This window comes from Heterodontus francisci, chromosome 1 (assembly GCF_036365525.1).
Source record: "Heterodontus francisci isolate sHetFra1 chromosome 1, sHetFra1.hap1, whole genome shotgun sequence".
NCBI classification, from domain to species: Eukaryota; Metazoa; Chordata; class Chondrichthyes; order Heterodontiformes; family Heterodontidae; genus Heterodontus; species Heterodontus francisci.
The window spans coordinates 124,919,221-124,943,387 of NC_090371.1; the positions used below are offsets into that span (position 1 = coordinate 124,919,221).

At 43.9% G+C, this 24,167-nt stretch overlaps 1 long non-coding RNA gene and 4 other non-coding genes across 7 annotated transcripts; all 5 read right to left on the reverse strand.

The window, feature by feature from the left end:
• Positions 1–158: 158 nt before the first annotated feature.
• On the reverse strand, positions 159–10,952 carry LOC137372056 (uncharacterized). Of its 3 annotated transcripts, XR_010975353.1 has the most exons (7): positions 10,858–10,952; positions 10,248–10,336; positions 8,482–8,543; positions 6,726–6,801; positions 4,878–4,996; positions 3,277–3,340; positions 159–315 (listed from the first exon to the last, which is right to left on the reverse strand). It is a non-coding gene; the product is annotated as an uncharacterized lncRNA (long non-coding RNA). The 3 variants fall into 3 exon arrangements; XR_010975347.1 differs by lacking the exon at positions 4,878–4,996; XR_010975352.1 differs by lacking the exons at positions 4,878–4,996; positions 10,858–10,952 and adding an exon at positions 10,737–10,850.
• On the reverse strand, positions 3,098–3,216 carry LOC137377699 (small nucleolar RNA SNORA26). Its single transcript, XR_010976465.1, has one exon. It is a non-coding gene; the product is annotated as a small nucleolar RNA SNORA26 (small nucleolar RNA).
• On the reverse strand, positions 5,880–5,998 carry LOC137377712 (small nucleolar RNA SNORA26). The gene has a single exon (XR_010976468.1). It is a non-coding gene; the product is annotated as a small nucleolar RNA SNORA26 (small nucleolar RNA).
• Positions 8,295–8,414, reverse strand: LOC137377702 (small nucleolar RNA SNORA26). Its single transcript, XR_010976466.1, has one exon. It is a non-coding gene; the product is annotated as a small nucleolar RNA SNORA26 (small nucleolar RNA).
• LOC137377707 (small nucleolar RNA SNORA26) lies at positions 8,721–8,837 on the reverse strand. Its single transcript, XR_010976467.1, has one exon. It is a non-coding gene; the product is annotated as a small nucleolar RNA SNORA26 (small nucleolar RNA).
• Positions 10,953–24,167: the final 13,215 nt, after the last annotated feature.

Sequence of the window (24,167 nt, forward strand, 5' to 3'; positions counted from 1 at the left end):
TTTGCAATCACCATAGAGGAACAAGGTAAAACACTCACTGGGGTGATAAGCACAATCACTGTTTCAAAAAAGGAATATACCCTGTTGCAGTCAAACTCGAAGGGTGAAAGGGGTGCCCGAGACCCCCTCCTCACCTGGTCGTAACATAATACATCAACTTTTTTTGCACCTATTATCTTTTTATTGTTGCAAATGATTAATTGCAATATCTATAAAACATTACATGGATGAAACTAATAATTACAATTGTGAACAAAATCAAGGCAAGTTGTGTTCAAGAATGTCAAGTCTCAAATCCTTCCATCTCCTTTATTCCTGCAAAAAAAAAATTACAAATCAAAAACAATTTTTTCCAAACACACTGAAGTTATTTTGGCACAACAAATCAAAAGGGAATAGTTACATTCTAATCCACACGACGACTTAAAAATCAATTCAGTAGCTGTTTGAAATGATCATGGTCCACAACCAGTGACTGCAAGAACAGAGCGCAATCACCGTTGCCTACTGCACAAATAGGGAATAACTTCGAACTGTTCAAATAATTTGTGACTATTCGGAACAAAAACTCTAACAAAGAAAATTTCCAAGGCTATATGTATAAGTAGTATTTTAAAGTGCACAGGAGGTGCTACTTTTCATTCAAATTACAGCAAGGTAAAAGGAACACTTTTCCTGATGGGATACAAAAAAACTATTTTTTGCTCTGAATTTGAGCCCCCATCCACTCTGTCACCAAAGCTGTGCTGTCTTAGATGCCCAATATTGGGAAGGGAAATTAGGAGCAAGGTGATCACCAATTTAAAGTGAGGCATAACACTATACTACGAGAGATTAATTGGTATACGAGATCTTGATGCAACATTTGCCTACATGTCACTGCACTTCAGAAGAAATTCAATGTAAAGTACAGATATTTAAGAGACCTGATAAGGTGCTACAGAAATATGCAAGTCCTCAATTTTTAATCACTTTCACAGCACTACTTCGTGGGATCTGAAAAAATCCAATACAAAGGAAAAGTGGAAAAAATGTTTCTCCCAACAGGATCCAAAACTCCAATTTGTATTTATATCGCTCCTTTAAGATGGTAAAACATTACAAAGTGCTTCTTGGGAGCGGCATGAAACAAAATTTGACACTGAACCACATAAGGATATATTAGGGCAGATAATCAACTGCTTTGTTAGAGATAGGTTTTAAGGAGCGGCTTAAAGGAGGAAATAAGAGGCAGAGATGTTTAAGGAGGGAATTTCAGAGCTTGCATTAATTAAAATTAGGGCTGCTCAAGAGGCCAGAATCGAAGCAGCGCAGATATTTGAAGGTTGTAGGGCTGGAGATTAGAGATAGGAAAGGACAAGGTCATGGAGGGATTTGAAGTCAAGGATGAGAATTTGAAAAATAGACACATTGCTTAACCAGGAGCCAATGTAGATTGGCAAACAGAGAGGTGATGAGTGAACAAAAAGGTAAAATTTAGGGCAGCTGAGTTCTGGATATCAACTTTACAAGGGAGGGCAGCCAGAGGTCTGCTGGAATCATCAAATAGAGGTAACAAAAGCAAAGATGAGGGTTTCAGCATTGAGCTGAAGCAGGGCATAGTCGGCCAATGATACAGCAGTGGAAATTGGTGGTCTTGAATGATGACCTGAATAAGTGGTCAGAAGCTCATCTCAGGGTCAAATAAAACAGTGGCGCAGTGGTTAGCACCGCAGCCTCACAGCTCCAGGGACCCGGGTTCGATTCTGGGTACTGCCTGTGCGGAGTTTGCAAGTTCTCCCTGTGTCTGCGTGGGTTTTCGCCGGGTACTCCGGTTTCCTCCCACATCCAAAAGACTTGCAGGTGATAGGGAATATGGGATTACTGTAGGGTTAGTATAAATGGGTGGTTGCTGGTCAGCACAGACTCGGTGGGCCGAAGGGCCTGTTTCAGTGCTGTATCTCGAAATAAAATAAATAAAACACCAAGGTTTAACCTCGGACAGTTGTCAGGGAGAGGGATGGAGTTGGTGACAAAGAAGTGGAGTTTGTGGCATGAGTTTCCAATGTGTGATGATACCCGGCTCCACCTTACCACCACCTCTCTCAATCCCTCCACTGTCTCTAAATTGTCACACTGCTTAATCAATATCCCATATTAGATGAGCAGCAACTTATTCCAAGTAATTATTGGAAAGGTCAAAGCCATTATCTCCCATCAGATTCTTCAAACAATTAGTTGAAGAGACGCTGTTGCTTGCTGCGTTCTCACACAGCAGAGATCTCCTCCAGGGGATGCCATGCTGTAAAGGATCTCTAATTACTGTCAATTGACACACAATAGCTCACAATAAGTCTATGGGCAGCTGAAAGTGAAATGAATGGCCATCGCCATTCCTCCACTGCTGACTGCAAAACCTGGGCCATTACCTTCCCTTGGTTTTTGATCATTTAAGACAGCGTCTTGTCTTATATGCTCAAAGCTGGAATGAGTGAGCTTTTCAATGCATTCAAGTGTTTGATGTCTGCCTGCTGTCCATACCTGCCAACATTTCTCCAGATGTGCTATTTCTTAAGCATTGCTTTAAGTTTATTCCATTCATTAGAAAAATGAACTGTGGGTATTAAGTTACTTAAAAACTGCTTTCTTTTGCTCCTGTCACCAATCTGCTCCCTCCATTCTATCCTTACCCAATATTCATTCATCAAGCAGGATAGCTGGACAGCAATTAGAAGTGGAACCTCAGTCAATTTTCTCCTCCCTAACTTGAAAAGGTAACTCGTGCCCTAACCTGTACAACAGTTAATATGTTAACTCAGAGCAGAGGTTGATCCTTGGACCTTACTCTTTTGCAATGGTTCAGCCACTCACTGCCCTGCACAAGATTCCACCCTCAAAAGAAAACCGTAAAAAAAAAAATTAACTGGTCGCTCATCTTGCTATTTGCAGGATCATGCTATTATATCTGCCTATATGTCACTGTACTTTAAAGACAATGAGGTTGGGAGAACGGATAAGCTGTTATACAAATGCAAGTCTTATTTTCACTCTTAACTGGTAATGTTGCTGTGTGAACATCTCCTCTGCAAAATGCATTAAGTATGAGCAATGATGAAAATAATGTACCTCCCGACAGGATCCAAAGCATTGACAATCCATTTGCTTTGTGTTTGAGAGAGAATATTATCTCCCCCTTTGTATTGGCCATTTAAGACACTGTCAGTCTTAAATGGGCAAAGCTGGAAGGGGTAGAGAATGAGGTTTTCAATGCATTCAAGTGTTTGATCCTTCACATACCTCAATCTTCCTCCAGGTGTATTATTTAAGCATTTCCTTTTTTATGATGCAGTTTATTCTATTCCTGAGAAAATGAAAGGACATAAAAAGTCATTTAGAATTTATAACCTAATTCAATAGTTACAGTCAGTGCAGAGATTTTACACTTCAAAACTAATCTATTATAATTTTTAACATCTTGCCTGAAACAATGCATCAAGTTCAACAATGAACAACCAGATGATAATCTTCCTTTGAACAGGATCCAGAGCTTTGATGGGACCTCTGGCTTCAGATTTAAAAGGTGATCTGGACTTCTGAAAACCATCTTCAACCAGAAGTGCCGAGTTAATGATTCATCGCAGACTCCTCCCAAGGTCCCCACCGTCATAAATATCAGGCTTCAGCCAATTCAATTCGCTCCACATGATACCAAGAAACAGCTGGATACAGCAACGGTTAAGGGCCTTAACAACATCCCAGATGTAGCACTGAAGACTTGTGCTGCAGAACTAGCAGTGCTCCTAGCCAAGCTGTTCCAGTACAGCGACAACACTGGCATTTACTAGACAATGGGGAAAACTGCCCAGGTATGTCCTGTCCACAAAAAGCAGGACAAATCCAATCACCGCACCTTCAGACTACTCTCCATCATCAAAGTGATGAAAGGTTTCATTGACAGCGCTATCAAGCATCACTTACTCAGCAATAACTGGCTCACGATGCTTGGTTTGGATTCTGCCAGGGGCACTCAGCTCCAGACCTTATCACAGCCTTGGACCAAACATGGAGTAAACAGTTGAACACTAGAGATGAAGTGAGTGTGACTGGCCTGGAACATTTGACTGAATACAACATTGAGGTCAAATAAATTTGAAGCCAATGGAAATCAGAGGGAAAACTCTCCAGCTGTTCGAGTTATACCTAACAGAAAAGACAGTTCTGGTTGTTGGAGGCCAATCATCTCAACCCCAGGACAATGCTGCAGAAGTTCCTCAGGGTAATGTCCTTGACCCAACCACTTTCAACTGCTTCACAATGACCTTCCCACCTAAGGTCAGAAATGCAGATGTTTGCACATTGTTCAGTACTAAATCATGAATGCTCAGATACTGAGGCACTGTGTGGCCACATGCAGCAAGACCTGGACAATGTTCAGGTTTGAGGTAATAAGTGGCAAGTAACATTCCCACCACATGATTACCGGGCAATGACCATATGCAACAAGAAAGAATCTAACCACCTCGCCTTGACATTCAACAGCATTACCATCGCTGTATCCCTCACCATTAACATCCTGGGGGTTACCATTGACCAGAAACTTAACTGTACCAGCCATATAAATGCTGTGGCTACAAGAGGTCAGATGCTGGGTATTGTGGCAGTTAAGTCACAACCTGACTCCCCAAAGTCTTTCCACATCTATAAGGCACAAGTAAGGGATGGAATACTTTTCACTTGCCTGGATCAGTGCAGCTCCAACAACACAAGAATTTCACCACCATCCACAACAAAGCAGCCCCCTTGATAGGCATCCCAGCCACCAAACATTCACTCCCTCCACCACCAGCGCACAATGGCAGTAGCATATACCATTTACAAGATGCACTCCAGTAACTCACCAAGGATCCTTTGAAAGCACCTTCCAAAGAAAGGCCTGCTACCCGACCTGAACCCGACGACATATGTTGGGTTTGGGTCGCACTTCCGGTCCAGCATTCGGGCTCGGGTCGGACACGCTCTATCACAGGTAAGTGACTCCACTGTTAATGTAATTTTTGGACTAGAAAGGTTTTGTTAGTTATTCTAAGCTTATGCAGATCAGAAAGAAAGTAAAAAACGGAAGGCAAGTTAACTGAAGGTCGGGTACAGGAAAAAAATGGAAGGACTCGGGCCAGGTCGGAAGTGGTTCTGTCAGGCTCGGGTCAGGTTTCTTTTTTAAAACAGACCCAAGCAGGCCTTTACTTCCAAACCCACCACCTAAGCCAAGGGCAGTAGATGCATGGGAACACCACTACTTGCAAGTTCCCCTCCAAGTCACACACCATCCTGACTTGGAACTATAATCGTCATTCCTTCACTGTCACTGGGTTAAAAACCTGGAACTCCTTTCCTAACAGCACTGAGAGTTTACCTACAAAACACAGACTGTAGCAGTTCAAGGCGGCGGCTCGCCGCCATCTTCCCTAGGGAAATTAGGGACGGGTAACAAATGCTGGCCTTCCCAACAACACTCATCCCAGGAACGTATCAAAACAAAATTAGCTATATACGGCAATTTTAAATAGCTCTTCAGATAACGGAAAACTATTTTCTGCACTTGACCAATTTTCTCTCTCCTTCAGCCATCAACTCCTTTCTGGATACAATTCCAAGGGATTCAGGCTCCTTTTGATGCCCTGAACAAGTAGTCAGTGTTTACAGGTGCCAGCAGCAATTCAATGATGGGGTTAACAAACCAGGTCAAGTATGAACTATGAGGAAAAACCCATAGAGGACACCCATTGCTTTGCAAAGTCTGACGCCAGTCACCCAAACCAAGATTTCAGTTTCAGGTAAACTCTGCACTTGGGTTTGAAGTTATTTTTTCCCCCCAAAGACAATTATAGCTCAGAAAAGAAAATAACTGTTCCTCCCGACAGGATCCAAAGCAATGACAACCCCTTTTGCTTTGTGTTTGAGAGAGAATATCATCTTCCCCTTTTTTTGGCCATTTAAGACACTGTCTGTCTTAGATGCACGAAGCTGAAAGGGGGTGTAGAAATAAGGGTTTTTAATGCATTCTGGTGTTTGAATTTTTCTTCTTCCCATACCCGATTTCTCTAGGAACACGATTTCCTTGTTTCTGGTTCATTTATTCCACTAAGTGCACGGGTGTAAAGGTACTTCAAATTCAAATGATAAACTAATTTACAATCAATGGAGATTCTACACTTCCTATTTTCATTATATTGAAGCCCAAGATCAGCCATGATTGTATTGAACGGCAGAGTAGGCTCGATGGGCCATATGGCCTATTTCTTGTATTAATCATTTAAAAATCTGTATTGTGTTCAAAGGATTGCCAGAGGAGAACACTTCTCCCAACAGGATCCAACGCTACACAAACTGCTTTGCTTTGGATGAGAGAAAATGATCTGCCATTTTGCACTGGTCACATAACATAAGACACTAGATACTGAGCGCGAAATTGGATTGATAGTCGGGTGCTGTTTGGAAACCAAAATTGCTCCCAATACATGCGCAAACACACCTGCCACAAATCGTGCTGGCCGGACACCATCTTGCTAAAGGAGAAACACGAGTCGCCCTTTTCTCATGCATGAAGCAGAAGCGAGACTATTCGCACATGCAAATAAGAGGCCTAATCGTGGCTTCTGAGCCCTGCTGAAACTTTGGTTTGCCCTAAGGCAGCAGAGTCAGTACTGATGTTAAGTGTCATTTCTAAAAGCAAATGTGATTATTCGTACCTCATTGGACAGCATTCATCCAACTTTTAAGACATTGTGTCAGTTATTCACCACTCCTATCAAATGTATACATTGCCTGTGTGAACAAAAAAATATGGATAGTTAACAGACAACATTGTAAAAATTATCAGTATTGCATGCCTCAAATTACAAGTCCTATGTGCTGCCTCTTGTCTATTTTCAACTCTATTTACCAGGGTTTTTAATAAGTTTGACAGTTTTGCACTCAGCACATGCCTTGGTAAAACCTAAAAGCAAAATACTGCAGATGCTGGAAATCTGAAATAAAAACAAGAAATGCTGGAAATACTCAACAGGTCTGGCAGCAACTGCGGAGACAGAAGCAGAGTTAACGTTTCAGGTCAGTGACCCTTCTTCAGAACTGAAAAATATTAGAAATGTAAAAGGTTTTAAGCAAGTAAAGCGGGGGCTGGGGCAAGAGATAACAAATAAGTGTTGATAGGACAAGGTCAGAGAATAACTGACCAGAAGGTCATGGAACAAAGGCAAACAGCATGTTAATGGTGTGCTGAAAGACAAAGCTTTAGTACAGAGAGGGTGTGAATTGACTGCAAAGCACAATGCACTCCAAGCACAAGCATTACACCTCCAAGATTGCAGGGGAAGGTGCTGCGGGAAGGGGACGAGGTAGTGGGAGTAATGGTGGAATAGACGAGGCCGTCGCAGAGGGAACGATCCCTTCAGAATGCTGAGAGGGGAAGATTCGTTTGATAGTGGCATCACGTTGGATGTGGTGGAGGATGATCCTTTGGATGCGGACTCTGGTGGGGAACCTTGTCGCAGTTCTGGGAGGGAGGGGAAGGAGTGTGGAAAATATTCCAGACACGGGTGAGAGCCCTGTCAACCACAGTGGACATTTTATTTTATTTTTTAAGTTTTGTTTCTACTGTGCCTACCCACTGTTTCTGTTTTTAATTTTTTTAAATGTTTGTGATGGAGTGCTTTACAGTCAATTCACACCCTCTCTGTACAAATGCTGCATCTTTCAACACACCATTAACATACCGTTTGCCTTTGTTCCATGACCTTCTGGTCAGTTATTCTGTGACCTTGTCCTATCAACACCTCTTTTGTTATCTCTTGCCCCACCCCCTGATTTACTTGCTTAAAATCTTTTACATTTCTAATATTTGTCAGTTTTGAAGGGTCACTGACCTGAAACGTTAACTCTGCTGCTCTCTCCACAGATGCTGCTAGACCTGCTGAGTATTTCCAGCATTTCTTGTTTTTATTTCTTGGTAAAATCTATTGGCTTTATGTTTGGTTGAGCTTTGCGCAGAGCATGTCAGAATATACCTCCATTCACATACCTACAGTCATGAAATTCACAACAATCAATTCTCCCTTCAGAAATAAGTTCAAACTAGCCCACAGTAGTACAACGATCACCACTGCCAACACATGCAAACAAGGCTTCACCCAGAGTGCATCCAGTGCTTTGCAAGGTCTGATGATAGCCACCCAAAATACAAAATTTGTGTTACAGTGAACTCCACTTTTTTTTTTAATAGTTTTTTCCCCAGATAATTACAGTCGATAACAGAATATAGCTGTTCCTCATGACAGGATCCAAAGCACTAACAATCCATTTGCTTTGGGTTTGAAGTGAGAAAATCATCTACCCTTCTGTGTTGGCCACCCAAGACACTGCCTGTCTTAGATGGGCAATATGGAGGGGTGAGGAAAATAAAAAAATTCAAACTTTTGAGGCATATCGTTCTCTCCCCAATCATACCTCATGGCAAACTTTTCAGATGCACACTTCTTACGCCCATCATTTCTGCTTCTTTTTCATTCCTATGCAGATGGAGAAAATAAATTATAGATAAATCAGCAAACTATCAAATTTAGGTCTTCATAAATCAATTCAATAAAACTACAATTAAGCTGGGAAATCTTGCATTTGAATCTACACAGATCTTATTTGACTTGAAAGGTAGCTTGCAATAATGAATTAAGGACAGCCAGAAAGAAATATGTTCCACTCGACAGGATCCAAAGCATCAACAATCCCCTTGCTTTGAGTTTGAGAGAAAATGATCTATCCTTCTGTATTGGCCACTTAAGACACTGCCCGTCTTAGAAAAGCAAAGCTTTAAAAAGGTATATGGACATTTATACCAGATAGTGCACCCGATCCCATACATTTCCTGTATATAAACAAACATTAATCACTTTATTAAACTACCTGACCCAAGAGCATAAATTGGTCACTAATAATGCAGGGTGGTAAAAACAAGATTCATTGCCCTTTTACTTTAAAGCATACTGACCCTATAACCCATTGCCACAGTTGAGATTTACAAACTCAGCAAAGATCATCAAATCGAGGCCTTGCAGCATGACTCATTCCACAGTAGGTAATGCACTTCAAATGAAATTGAAGGAGTCACATGATAGCCCACATTTTCTGAATTACATTTTAAATGTAGTTATGTAGGTAACCCACAGAAGTAATAAGTACAATTACAAGTTAATCAGTTTTCTGGTGCTTTTCAGAATTCACTGTGCTTCTTTGCATAGTGATACAAGGATTTTTAACGTCGATCAGAACAGACAAAAGGGGGCTTTGGTTAAAATCTCATCCATAAGATACTCAGACAATGCAGCACTCCCTCAGTACTGCACTGAAGTGTCAGCAGAGATTATGTGCTGAAATAAACTGGAACAACTTATGCTCTTATGCAACAAGTTTGTACATCAACATCTGAAGTGTTACTAGGGCATGACTGAACACCGCCAATTCTCTTTACCCTTCTGGAGGCAAACCCCACTTTCTCATTCCACCAGCATCCTGCCAAAACCAGCGATAGGTAGCATGGCTACCCAATCTCTCCTTAGCTTATTCCTGCAGCATATTTTCTAATTTTAAACACAAACTTTACCAGCCTTCCCATCTCCCAGGTGTTTTAGTAAGCAAAATTTCCTCCCCTCAGTCATTGTGCATAAGTTGATGGGTTTGAGCCAGGGAATTGGATATTCCCCACTTCAGACAGCAATCCCAGCATCAAACACTCCCAAAGCACATAAAATATTGCTGGATACAGTGTAAAGCTCCTTCTGGTCTCCTGGCAATATGACTCAGTGCTATTCTCAGAAGAGCACCCATATTGTGCAACTGTAGCAATCTTTCCATTACCACCTACTAATCATTTGTTGGCCTGCGGAATAGTGCAAAATTAATGTCAAAATTCGAACCAATTGGTGTAGGTACTTGCTCAAGTTGATCAAACTCACTTTACAAGGAATTAAAATTTCCTCTCTATTAGGAATTTACCATTTGGGGTTTGATGAATTCAGGTTCCATGGTGAACAGCCAGTGTTTAACTCACTGCACCATGCTGCCAAATCCTCCATCTTAATTCAGCCATATCCGCCATCTTAATTCATTCATCTCCAACAACACTATGCAAATTTTTAAAAAGCCTTCCAATGAGTCTCACTTTTTTTTTACAATAACCACTTAAAAATCTAACTTTATCGCAGAATATCGATGCTCACCTACAATTTATCCAATCGCATGTATCCATGTTAACTGCACCTCGTTCAGATCATCTGCTTACAACCTCCATTCTCCTAATCTCCATGGCCTTTGATGGGAAATAAAAAAAATTGCACAATTTTAATTCCCAAACCTAACCTCCAGCTCCGTTTCACGGATCCACTTTCATCGACTGGCCTCATCCTTCCCCACGACTAAAACCTGGGAGTAATTCACTGTAAGGGAAGCATCTGAAACACCACGAGGCTCAAAAGACAGCGAACAGGGAACATCCTGAACCGGAGCCCGGCAGCGGGATTCACCATCCAACCCACCCCGAGCAGCCGCTGTTTCCCCGGCCGCAGGAACCACCCCCACCCTCGCTCCCCATCGATGACATGGAGTGAGGCCGAGCCACGTGTTCGAGCGAGGCCTGAGGCCCGGCGTCCGTTTACTCCAACAGCGGCCAGCCAGTAGGCGGCCTCCCGTTAACTAATCCGCCGGCTTACTGCTCATTCTCCTCCTGCTGCTGAGTTGCACCTCCTCCGCCGCCACTCGGTCCGAGACCAGCTCCAGGTCTCCTCCCCACGCGGCCGCGGAACCAGAGCTCAGGAACACAAGCGCACTCACCTCCTGCTGCCAACCGCTGTCAGCGCGGCCAAGGAAAGGGCGGAGCTCCGGGGCCCCGCCTCCTCTGACGGCACGGGTGGGCGTGGTCCAGATAGCCCCCGCCTCCTATGACGACACGGTTGGGCGTGGCCACCGTGTTGCGCCTCCTCTAATGGCTCTGGCTTGCAGTGGGTGTGGTTCGCAGGCTGCAGCAATTGATGCAATATCTACTCAACCAATATCCCCCGACCAAGCTGAACTGAGGGGCTGGATCCATGGGAAACCCCTCGAACTGTATCGGGAAAATTTTGTGTGCTGTAAAATGTAAAATTGTATATGGCAAGACAAATGTGAAATGGAAGGGTTGTGAGGCAACTCATGATTGTAATGAAGGAAACTGATCTCCCTTGCAATGTTTGTATTTTTTGGTGCTGTTTGAAACTGTTTGGAAATGTATTTTTCACAGATATTTATGAATAAAGTATATTTTGGAAATAAAAAAAAAATCTACTCCAGTGGTCAGTCTGCATATGTTTAGCTTTTTCGTGTGTGTTGGCAGAGGCTTTGACAAAACCAGAACTCAATAAGCAGAACCATCCTCTTCCGTGAGCGATGGGCACTGCAGGAAATAAAGTGCCCGGTTGACACAGGCAACACTAGATTATACATTGCCATTTTGGTTCAAGTTAGACTTTATGTTTATTCTATAAGTTGTGCATCATCATGGGGTTGGTTTCTTGCAGGACAAGAACGTCGATAATTTTCCTTCTAAGTTCCCTTGACAAGATCTCACTCTGCGCTCTGCATAGACCTTCAATGTTGATTTGATAAATGCAGAGTCTTCTTTTTTGGCCTCCTTGGCTCGGGAGACAATGGGTAAGCGCCTGGAGGTGGTCAGTGGTTTGTGAAGCAGCGCCTGGAGTGGCGATAAAGGCCAATTCTGGAGTGGCAGACTCTTCCACAGGCACTGCAGATAAAATTGGTTGTCGGGGCTGTTACACGGTTGGCTGTCTTCTTGCGCTTCTATCTTTTTTCCTGCTAACAGCTAAGTCTCTTTGACTCACCACACTTTAGGCCCGCCTTTAAGGCTGTCCGCCAGCTCTGGCGATCACTGGCAACTGACTCCCACGACTTGTGATCAATGTCACAGGACTTCATGTTGCATTTGCAGACGTCTTTAAAGTGGAGACATGGGTGGCCGGTGGGTCTGATACCAGTGGCGAGCTCGCTGTACAATGTGTCCTTGGGGATCCTGCCATCTTCCAATGTAAATTACATTATGCAAATCAGATTATGCAAATGCAGAGTACTGGACCAATTATCTTGGTTGGTTGGGCCCGAAAGGCGGCGCAGTGGTTAGCACCGCAGCCTCACAGCTCCAGGGACCCCGGTTCAATTCTGGGTACCGTCTGTGTGGAGTTTGCAAGTTCTCCCTGTGTCTGCGTGAGTTTCCTCCGGGTGCTCTGGTTTCCTCCCACCGCCAAAGACTTGCAGTTGATAGGTAAATTGGCTGTTATAAATTGCCCCTAGTGTAGGTAGGTGGTAGGGCATATGGGATTACCGTGGGGTTAGTATAGATGGGTGGTTGTTGGTCGGCACAGACTCGGTGGGCCGAAGGGCCTGTTTCAGTGCTGTATCTCTAAATAAATAAATAAAAATAAATAAAAAAGGCACATTTGGTTGTCATGTTTGATGCTTTCATGCTTTTCAGACTAAGGCCACATTTAGGCATTTGGTAGTTTTAGTTTTTTTAGTTTTTAGAGATACAGCACTGAAACAGGCCCTTCGGCCCACCGAGTCTGTGCCGACCATCAACCACCCATTTATACTAATCCTACACTAATTCCATATTCCTGCCGCATCCCCACCTGTCCCTATATTTCCCTACCACCTACCTATACTAGGGGCAATTGCTAATGGCCAATTTACCTATCAACCTGAGCACCCGGAGGAAACCCACGCAGACACAGGGAGAACTTGCAAACTCCACACAGGCTGTACCCAGAATTGAACCCGGGTCGCTAGAGCTGTGAGGCTGCGGTGCTAACCACTGCGCCGCCTAGTCTTCTTGATGTCTAAGTTGGCAAGATCTCGATGAACCACTATGCATAGGGAGACCACGTGTAGGTTGTCATTAGCTCCCTGCCTGCCATTGTGCTCTGTGAGATGAAGAAAAAATCATGAGCAACACCAACTTTCCCATTCATGAAGACTTGAAAAATCCAACACAAAAGTGCTTAAAATCATGCCAGCCATTCTGGGAAACAGCAGTTAATACTCATGCAGCTGGCATCAACCCACAATCTAGCTGGACTGATTCATGCAACACATGCAGCATAAAGAACCAGTACCTCATCACTGAGCCAGCAGAGGTCCCTTGATTCAGTCCTAGACTGGACAGCGCACAACAAGATGCACGCAGGGCACGGACAACACGGCCACCTGCAAGTGGAAGATGAGTCCCAGACAATGGAACATATCACACCAATCTGCCCACTAAGATCTGTTACAGGAGGCACCTCATTTCTCCACTTGGCATCTTGGGAGGGGCCATCGAGTGGATAGCCAAATTAGGTATCCCATTTTAAGCTTTTTCCATCGTGTGAAAGTAGTAGTAGTAGTATGTGGTGGTACAATTGTTTTACTGCCAATTACACTTGGTCAAATGAGTGTCACTCTTATTTGTCATTCAAAAATAGGCATCTGTCATCTTGCTCTGATGGCATGCACACTGGAAAAATGGCAGAGAGGAAACAGCAGAGGCTCTGGCCACAACTTTCCAATTCTCCTTAAATTTGCAAATGGTACAGTGGAACTGGTGAGTACACTATATAGCAGAGTTAATCAAGGAGAATTTTAAAAAGGCTGACTATAGACCAGTTTGTTACCAAATAGGGTAAATGCTGGAAATCTGAAATAAAAACACTCACCAGGTCAGACAGCCAGTTAGTTTATCAGCAGTTTTTTTATTATTTGTTTTTGGGATGTGGGTGTCACTGGCTAGGCCAGCATTTATTGCCTATCCCTAGTTGTCCTTGAGAAGGTGAGCTGCCTTCCTGAACCACTGCAGTCCATGTGGTGTAGGTACACCCACAGTGATGTTCGGAAGGGAGTTCCAGGATTTTGACCCAGCGAAAGTGAAGGAACGGCGATATAGTTCCAAGTCAGGATGGTGTGCGGCTTAGAGGGGAACTTGCAGGTGGTGGTTTTCCCATGTATCTGCTGCCCTTGTCCTTCTAGGTGGTGGGTTTGGAAGTTGTGGAAGAACTTTTAAAAACCATAATTCAAAATAAAACTTGTAAGAATTCAGAAATGATTGGGGTAATCCAGAAAGGCCAATCAAGTTTGCTAAATTTAATAGTTTTTTGAAGAGATGACTGAATAGATAAAGGGAATGCAGTGGATGTATGCATGGATTTTCAGAAGCGTTCAATAAGACTTAATTCCATATGTCCACGCCATTCCCATATCTCTTTAACCTCTTTTCTTTCAATCACCTATTTAACCCTTTATTAAATGTTGATATGTACTATGCTTCAATCACTAACTCTGGGAGTATATTCCATAGCCTCACAATCCTCAATGTAACCAAAATCTTATGAACATATTTACATACAAACTAGGAGCAGGAGTAGGCTATTCGGTCCCTCGAGCCTGCTCTGCCATTCTATAAGATCATGGCTGATCTGTTTGTGGACACAACCCCACTTTCCTGCCCACCCGTGATACCCTTTGATTCCCTTGTTTATCAAGAATCTGTCTACCTCTGTCTTAAAAATATTCAATGACCCTGCCTCCACCGCTCTCTGGCGAAGAGAGTTCCACAGACTCACGATCCTCTGAGAGAAAAACTTTCATCTCTGTCTCAAATGGGAGACCTCTTATTTTAAAACTGTGCCCCCTAGTTTTAGTCTCTCTCACAAGGGGAAACATCCTTTCAGCATCCACCCTGTCAGGTTCTCTCAGGATCTTATCTGTTTTGATAAGATCACTTCTCATCTTTCTAAACTCCAATGAATACAGACCCAACTAGTCCAACCTTTTCTCAAAAGATAACCCTCTCATCCCAGGAATCAGTCAAGTGAACCTTCTCTGAACTATTTCCAACGCAATTATATCCTTTCTTAAGTAAGATCAAAAGGGTACACAATACTCTAGATGTGGTCTCACCAATGCCCTGTACAACTGCAGCACAACATGGCTACTTTTACATCCATTCCCCTTGCTATAAACAACAACATTGCATTTGCCTTCTTAATCACTTGCTGCACCTGCATACTAACTTTTTTGTGTTTCATATACTAGGACACCCAGATCCCTTTGCATCTCAGAGTTCTGCAATCTCTCTCCGTTTAAATAATATGTTGCTTTTCTATTTTTCTGGCCAAAGTGGACAAGTTCACACTTTTCCACATTATACTGCATCTGCCAAATCTTTGCCCACTCATTTAACCTATCTATATCTCTTGCAGACTCCATAGCCGGAATTTTACCGTTAAGAATCGGGTCCCGTCGGGGTCGTGCGGAGGGAAAAATGGCGCATGAAGACATCGGGCCGGGTCCCCGGCGTCATTACGCGCTGACGCAATTTAACCAGCTTGAGAAGTCAGGCGCCATCGGGTTTGCGCTCGCCGCCCGACTGACATCAATTGAGAAGTACTGAAGGTAATTCAGAATCCAATTTACAGAGTTTTTACGCTACATATCTGATTTTAAGACGTTAATCGGGTTGTGGGGCGTGTCGGGAAGCCGGCAAGTTCAAAAGGGCGGCAGGCATTGATTCATGAGGGAGTTGGAGGTAAAAATGAATTTATTGAACTTTATTAATGCTGATGTTATTTATGTGTCCTAACAAGGGGTGTAACTTGCAGGTTGTGCAGAAGGTTTAATCTGAATGTTATGCACTGCCGATAGGGACCCATGTAATATTAGTTATTGCCTGAAGGAAGTACCTGAGGTGAGCCAGTGACAAAAGCTGGAAGCTATTACCTGTGGTCAAAGCATTTGTTCTGCTGTTCAATAATGGGAATTGTTCACTCTGGAGATGGATCATCAGATGAGGAGGACAGTGATTCAATGAGTGGCAGAAGTACAAATGGTCAAGGGAACGTACAGCAAGCTGCACCAGTGCATCCTCGTGCTGTTGGAGGGACAGTAGTTCGCAGAGTCGCCCGGGAGCGACCAAATGGTCAGGAGACGTGCCTACCCAGTAGTAAGGGCATAACGAACGCGTCTGAACTACATGCAGCTGTCAGAACGCCAGTGCAGAAGAAGACTGCGGCTGTCATGCGAGACTGTCACATCTCTTTGTGAGATGCTGACAGTGGATGTTGCATCAAATTGTCTTGGTGGCTATCCAATGCCAGTTGCTATAAAGGTCACAGTAGCTCTTAACTTCTATGCGTCTGGCTCCTTCCAAGCCTCAGCTGCAGACTTGTGCGGTGTCTCACAATCAGCAGAGCACCATTGCATAAAGGTTGTGACTGATGCATTGTTTCAATGTGCTGACCATTTCATCACGTTCAAGACGAACAACACCAGTCAGGCTGAGAGAGCCAGAGGCTTCAGCATTATATCCGGCTTCCCAATGGTACAGGGCGTGATAGACTGTACTCATGTGGCCCTTAGAGTGCCAGCTGGACAATCGGGGGCATTCATGAACCGCAAAGGATTCCATTCAATGAATGTTCAGCTCGTCTGTGATCATCGGAAGTGAATCATACAGGTTACCCTGGTAGTTGTCATGATTCTTTCATTCTCCACAACTCACAGGTGCCTGCAATTTTCAGTCCTCCACACAGAATGGAGGGATGGATACTTGGCGACAGGGGTTATCCTCTGAAGACATGGCTCATGACACCAGTGAGGAACCCAAGGGGTGAGGCGGAGGAACGATACAACGGGGACATGCGGCCACCAGAGTGATAATCGAGCAAACTACAGGCCTCCTAAAGATGAGATTTAGATGTCTTGACCGCTCTGGTGGATCACTGCAGTACGCACTGTCGAGGGTTTCCAGAATCATTGTCGTCTGCTGTGCCTTGCATAACCTGGCGATTGAACATGGAGATGCCCTAGAGGATGATCAATGTCAGTGCGATGTGTCATCAGATGATGATGACGTTTCTGATGAGGAAGATGGGCATCAGTCTAATGATGATCATGGAGAGGAAGCTGAATGTAACTAGGCTCTAACTGCTAGAGAAACAAGGGAATCTCTAATAGGAATGCGTTTCAGTTGAAATGATATAAATCTTCACACATTTCAATCTGCTTTATGACATTAATCATTGTGAGGATCTGACAGTGCAAAATCTCTAACCTTTAGGGGGTGAGACAAAGCGAATAACCAATCCATCACATCATGAGGGACGCAACCCAAGTTTGTGGCCTCACATTTGAGACAACTTGAGTTGACTAACTATGTAATATCTGACTTCAGGAATGACATGTCCAATGGTAAAATCTCCAATTTAATCAAACACTATTGTTTTACAAATCAAATAAATGTACTTCAAGTCACCCAGTGCACCAGTAGTGAAATTAAAGTATTTTCTTTATTCGTTTACGCGTGCTCATTCATGTGCATGATCCCTCGCCACCAGACTTACCAGAGGCAGGTGGCTGATCTTGTTGCCACCCTGCTTTTGTTTTGATGACTTGGGCTGACGTCCTCTGCATGCTCGCGGCCGTGAGGACCCTGGCATCTCAGGGTTCTCATGACAAATATCATGAGCACCCTCTATCACTCCGGGATTTAGCGGTTCACATGTCCCTGGCGGAGGGAGCAACGAGCTGCAGGATGCATCAGAAGCGCCGTGAGAGGAGCTCCCATATGCGATCTGCTGTCCCTGTGCCCTCGTGAGGCTCTGGTGGTCCTCAATGGTGGCATCAGAGCGCTGAGTATCCTCAACCTGGCGCAGTCCATCAGATTATGCATTCTGATACTCTGGTCCAGGGAGGCCACAGTCGCTCTGAGGTCCCGAATTGCATGAAGAACTGGTCCCTCCACTGCAGCCGCCAGTCTATCAGCGGAGGAAGTCAGATGTTCAAATGCCTGTGAGTTTGCTGAACTCATACTCTGGATGGATGTCTCCAGAGTATGAGTCATAGCGCGCAACGTCTCGGGCAACTCCGCCAGATTTCCATGGACTGCATTCTGTACCTGCAACATCGCCCGACGAAAGGATGATCTCAGAGGCACGTCATCGGCTTGTGGCTCTGCACTGGCCTGGTATCCCACTCTCCTCCGAGTGTGTGATGCATCGGCCGATTCTGCCTCTGGTGTCTGGCCTGGCAACTGCGCTGTGCTCACACCAGTATGTGACATTGATTCCCCAGACACAGTCATCCCAACCGAAGTGTCAGTATTTGCTCTGGTACTTGGTGCATCTGGATGATGTGACGGTGCACCCTCTGAGGCGCCCTCCTCCACCTCAGAGGTGGATGGTCGGGCAACGGTAACGCTTCCTGGCACATGCTGGGTTTCACCTGTTGGGAAAAGCATTGTGATCAGTTTCATCATCAATCCAGAGTTAAGCACAAGTTTGTGCCTCCAGCATGGTTACATCTGGGTGATGTTACAACTGAGGGCAACATTCAGTGCATTTGACATTCACCAAATCATTGGCACAGTAGTGCAGCCTCACCAACCCACACCCCCACCCCAATAATGAAGTGTTACACCACATTCTGGAACACTCACTCTCATGGCCAGGTACTCAGGCCTCGCCATATGCCATGGCGCATCCTCCTTCCTCCCCTGCTATAATTAAGGCATCCTCCTCCATCCTGGTGAGGAATGTCTGGGTGGCTACACCACCACCAGTACATGACCTCTCCCGGGCATTGTGTGCCCTCTTTTCCTGAATAAACAACGATACTTATTTTATACATATGACACTGTCACCCAAAGGGTTGGTGTTGCATTTCACTGCTGTGACAGTGCTGGGCGCAACTTTAACACCACAGCATCAGCATTCATCTCAGACTTGCCCATCAAGCATCCCATTTCAAGGCAGCAGCCAGGCATTGATCATACAGGACTTCCACATTGCATCATGGGTACACAAAAAACCTCCCTTGGCACAAACGATTAGATGAATGAGGAATGCCCCTTACCCGGGCAGAGCGAAGCAGGTCATTGAGGCGCTTGTGGCACTGCCATCAAGCCAGGAGACGAACCCTGATTCAATGAAGAGTGCAGGAGGGCATGCCAGATGCAGCACCAGGCATACCTCAAAAAGAGGTGTCAACCTGGTGAAGCTACAACCCAGCACTACTTGTGTGCCAAACTGTGTAAGTAGCATGCAATAGACAGAGCTAAGCGATCCCATAACCAATGGATCAGATCTAAGTTCTGAAGTCCTGCCACATCCAGCTGTGAATGGTGGTGGACAATTAAACAACTAATTGGAGGAGGTGGCTCCACAAATATCCTCATCGTCAATGATGGGGGAGCCCAGCACATCAGTGCGAAAGATAAGGCTGAAGCATTCCCAACAATATTCAGCCAGAAGTGCCGAGTTGATGATCCATCTCGGCCTCCTCCTGAAGTCCCCAGCATCACAGATGCCAGATTTCAGCCAATTCGATTCACCCTGTGTGATATCAAGAAACGACTGAAGGCACTGGATACTGCAAAGGCTATGGGCCCTGACAATATTCTGGCAATAGTACTGAAGACCTGTGCTCCAGAACTTGCCATGCCCCTAGCCAAGCTATTCCAGTACAGCTGCAACACTGGCATCTACCCGGCAACGTGGAAAATTGTCCAGGTATGTCCTGTACACAAAAAGCAGGACAAGTCCAACCCGGCCAATTACCACACCATCAGTCTACTCTCAATCATCAGTAAAGTGATGGAAGGTGTCATTGACAGTGTTATCAAGCGGCACTTGCTTAGCAATATCCTACTCAGTGACACTCAGTTTGGGTTCCGCCAGGGCCACTCAGCTTCAGACCTCATTACAGCCTTGGTTCAAACATGGACAAAAGAGCTGAACTCAAGAGGTGAGGTGAGGGTGACGGCCCTTATCATCAAGGCAGCATTTGACCGAGTATGGCATCAAGGAGTCCTAGCAAAACTGAAGTCAATGGGAATCGGGGGGAAACTCTCCGCTGGTTAGAGTCGCACCTAGAGCAAAGGAAGATGGTTGTGGTTGTTCGAGGTCAATCATCTGAGCTCCAAGACATCACTGCAGGAGTTCCTCAGGGTAGTGTCCTAGGCCCAATTATCTTCAGCTGCTTCAGCAATGACCTTCCTTCAATCATAAGGTCAGAAGTGGGGATGTTCGCTGATGATTGCATAATTTTCATCACCATTCACGACTCCTCAGATACTGAAGCAGTCCGTGTAGAAATGCAGAAAGACCTGGACAATATCCAGGCTTGGGCTGATAAGTGGCAAGTAACATTTGTGCCACACAAGTGCCAGGCAATGACTATCTCCAACAAGAGAGAATCTAACCATCTTCCCTTGACATTCAATGGCATTATGATCACTGAATCCCCCACTATCAACGTTCGAGGGGTTATCATTGACTGGAAACTGAACTGGAGTAGCTATATAAATACAATGGCTACAACAGCAGATCAGAGGCTAGGAATCCTGCGGCAAGTAACTAATCTCCTGACTCTCCAAATCCTGTCCACCATCGAAAAGGCACAAGTCAGGAGTGTGATGGAATACTCTCCACTTGCCTGGATGAGTGCAGCTCCAACAACACTCAAGAAGCTCGACACCATCCAGGACAAAGCAGCCTGCTTGATTGGCACCCCATTCACAAACATTCACTCCCTCCACCGCTGACGCACCCTATTCACAAACATTCACTCCCTCCACCACTGACCTCTACCAACTAGAAGGACAAGCGGAGAGTTTTCCCCCGATTCCCATTGACTTCAGTTTTGCTAGGACTCCTTGATGCCATACTTGGTCAAATGCTGCCTTGATGTTAAGGGCCGTCACTCTCACCTCACCTCTTGAGTTCAGCTCTTTTGTCCATGTTTGAACCAAGGCTGTAATGAGGTCTGAAGCTGAGTGGCCCTGGCGGAACCCAAACTGCAGTTCCCCTCCAAATCACACACCATCCTGACTTGGAACTATATCCCTGTTCCTTCACTGTTGCTGGGTCAAACCCCTGGAACTCCCTTCCTAACAGCACTGTGGGTGTACCTACCCCACATGGACTGCTGCGGTTCAAGAAGGAAGCTCACCGCCACCTTCTCAAGGGCAATTAGGGATGGGCAATAAATGCTGGCCTAGCCAGTGATGCCCACATCCCATGAATCAATAAAAAAGAATCAGCTTCTACAAGTATGATGACTAGCTTTACCTCCTTCACCAATCTACAGATTGTTTCTATGTACTGCATTAACTGTCCAATATCAAAATCTGGATGAGCAAAAAATATCTCGGCTCAATGTCAGCAAAATTTTGTTTTGTTTTTTGCCAACACTTATCTTGTCCATCAACCTCTGGGGCTGCTTTTTTAGACTGTCAGAAAATGCAGAACTTGGCGTATTGCTCCACCTCGAGTTTATCTTCTTTCTTCATATCTGCTCTGCTACCAAGATACCCTCCACATCTGCAACATTACCTGCTTCAGCCCCTCTTATTACTCTCTGCCACCATGCCCTAATCCTTAGCTTCATCACCTCAATGCGCTTTAATGCCTTCCTAGCTAGCTTTCCTGCCTCAATACACTACAAGCTTCAACTCATTCAAAATGGTGTATCCTGCATCATCATCCACATGAAGTCCCACATTCACATCATTCGTGCTTCACCGGTTCTCCCTTCTCACGTAAGTTAACTTGAAAATGCTCATCCTTGCTTCTAAACTGCTCTCTAACCTCTACCATAGTGATCTCCTCTTACTTACCCTCCTTCATTACTTTAAAATTTGGCCTTGTCTTTGTATCTGGATCCTTCTCATCCACCCTTGTTGGTTGTTTGCTGAGCCACTACAATCTTGCCCCAGTCAAACTTTGGAGTTGAGGCACAAGGCGCTAGATGCATTAAGCAGGCCAATGTAAATTTTCATCGAACATCACTTGGAAGGGGAATAAAAGGTTAGACAACAAGAAAAAATAATGGAAGACAGAAACCTTTATGCCATCCTCTTTGTTAAGTGCTTAAGGACAATTGATATCAACAATTCAACTGAACACCAATGAATGGCCTCATTGTTCTTAAAGCAACACAATCAAGTTCTGAACCAAGACTATCCATTTCGCAGCCAACATCAAATGAGAGATGTAGGCCCACATCTATGTGTCTGTCACCTCAACATGGAAGGCCCCCCATCTGTAAAATATGGCTACTTTGCAAAGCTGCAAATGAACGGAAGGCAATTTCATGCTGCACGAGATGCATATTGCAGATAACAATAAACTATCAAAATTTCACATTCCTGGATGTAGCAGCGAGCCAACACACTCAAAACATGGGTCGGCAATGTTTGTGAGATAAAAACTCTCGAACAATTATTCCATTGATTTGAGTTTTTCAACACCATATGTCATCAGAATGAGAATAGGTGAAGTTATGATTAAAGGTACTAATGTTTTTAAACTGCCAAATATTGCTGGCCCAAACAAGTTTAATCAAATCATAGCCACCCTTCAACAAGTATTTGGGACTTCAATAGCCATTACACAACGTGGGCATATGATGACAAAGATACTGCAGGTGAACAGCTCCTTGAATGGGTCTTGAATCTAGAAAATACTTACTTTTTGATCTGAAGTTGCCAGAAACATTTCAATCCACTAGATGAAGAAAAGACTACATTCCAGATTTGTGCTTTGAATCCTGTAACCAAAATATACTACCAATAGTGGTGCAACAAACTGTCCTTTTCCTTGACATCTTTCTGCACAGCCAAAGCTCTTCCATTGTCATGCATACTGGTCTCCAACTCTTCCTCATCACTAACAAAGTCATGTTGGAACTTTATGACGGCTTCCTGAAATAGCTATATACAGGAATAGTAGAAAAAATGATTCAATGAATTACTAAGAATGCAGAAAACTATGACAGGTTTATTAGCCTCATTAAGGTGGTTGCAAGAAGGAACATCCCTTTTGGGTGCAGGAAAGCCCATGATTCTTGCTGGTTAGCCAACAGAAAAGCAATTCGAGAGAAACACAGGGCAATAGGAAACACTATTGTTACAATCGTATTTTTGGGGGAATTTTAACCCAATCAATAGGGTCTTAAATCTAAGCAAAGGAAACTATGAAGGTATGAGGGGAAAATTGGCTATGGTGGATTTGGAAACTATGTTAAACGGTATGACGGTAGGCAGGTAATGGCTAACATTAAAGAACTAATACATAGTTTGCAACAAAAATACATTCCTTTAATGCACAAAAACGCAGCAAGTAAGTGTTCCAAATATGGCTAGCAAAAAAAATCAAGGATTTTATAAGAGCAAAGGAAGAGACATGTAGGATTGGGAGCATTTCAGAATTCTGCAAAGGAGGACCAAGAAAAAGATTAAGAAAGAGAAAATAGAGTGAGAGTAAACACTAGTTTACATAAAAACGGTATGTAAAAAGGAAAAGATTAGCAAAGACAAATGCGGGCCCATTACAATTGGAATCAGGAGAATTTATAGTGGGGAATAGGGAAATGGCAGAGAAACTAAACAAATACTTTGTGTCTGTCTTCATGGAGGAAAATACAAAACAACTCTCAGAAATAATGAAGAATCAAGTGACTAGTGTAAATGAGGAACTGCAAGATATTAATATTAGTTAAAAAAAAGTACTAGAGAAATTAAAGGGACTTAAAGTAGATAAATTCCCTGGACTTGTTGATCTACATCCCAGAGTGTTGACAGAGGTAGCTGTAGAGATAGTGGATGCATTGGTGCTCATGTTTCAAAATTCTATAGACTCTGGAATGGTTCCTACAGATTGGAAGGGGGCAAATATAAGCCCACTATTTAAGAAAGGAAGGAGAGAGAAAACAGGGCACTACAGACCTGTTAGCTTAACATCAGTCATAGTGAAAATGCTAGAATCTATAATAAAGGATGCGACAACAGGATACTTAGAAAATAATGGTAGGATTGGGCAGAGTCAACATGGATTTATCAAAGGGAAAACATGTTTAACAAACCTGTTGGAGTTTTTTTGAGGCTGTAACTAGCAGAATGGTAAGGGGGAACTGGTGGATGTGTTATATTTAGATTTTCAGAAAACTTTTGATAACGTCCCACACAAGAGGTTAGTAAACAAAATTATAGCACATCAGATTCAGAGCAATATACTGGTATGGATTCAGAACTGGTTAACGGACAGAAAACAGAGAGTAGGAAT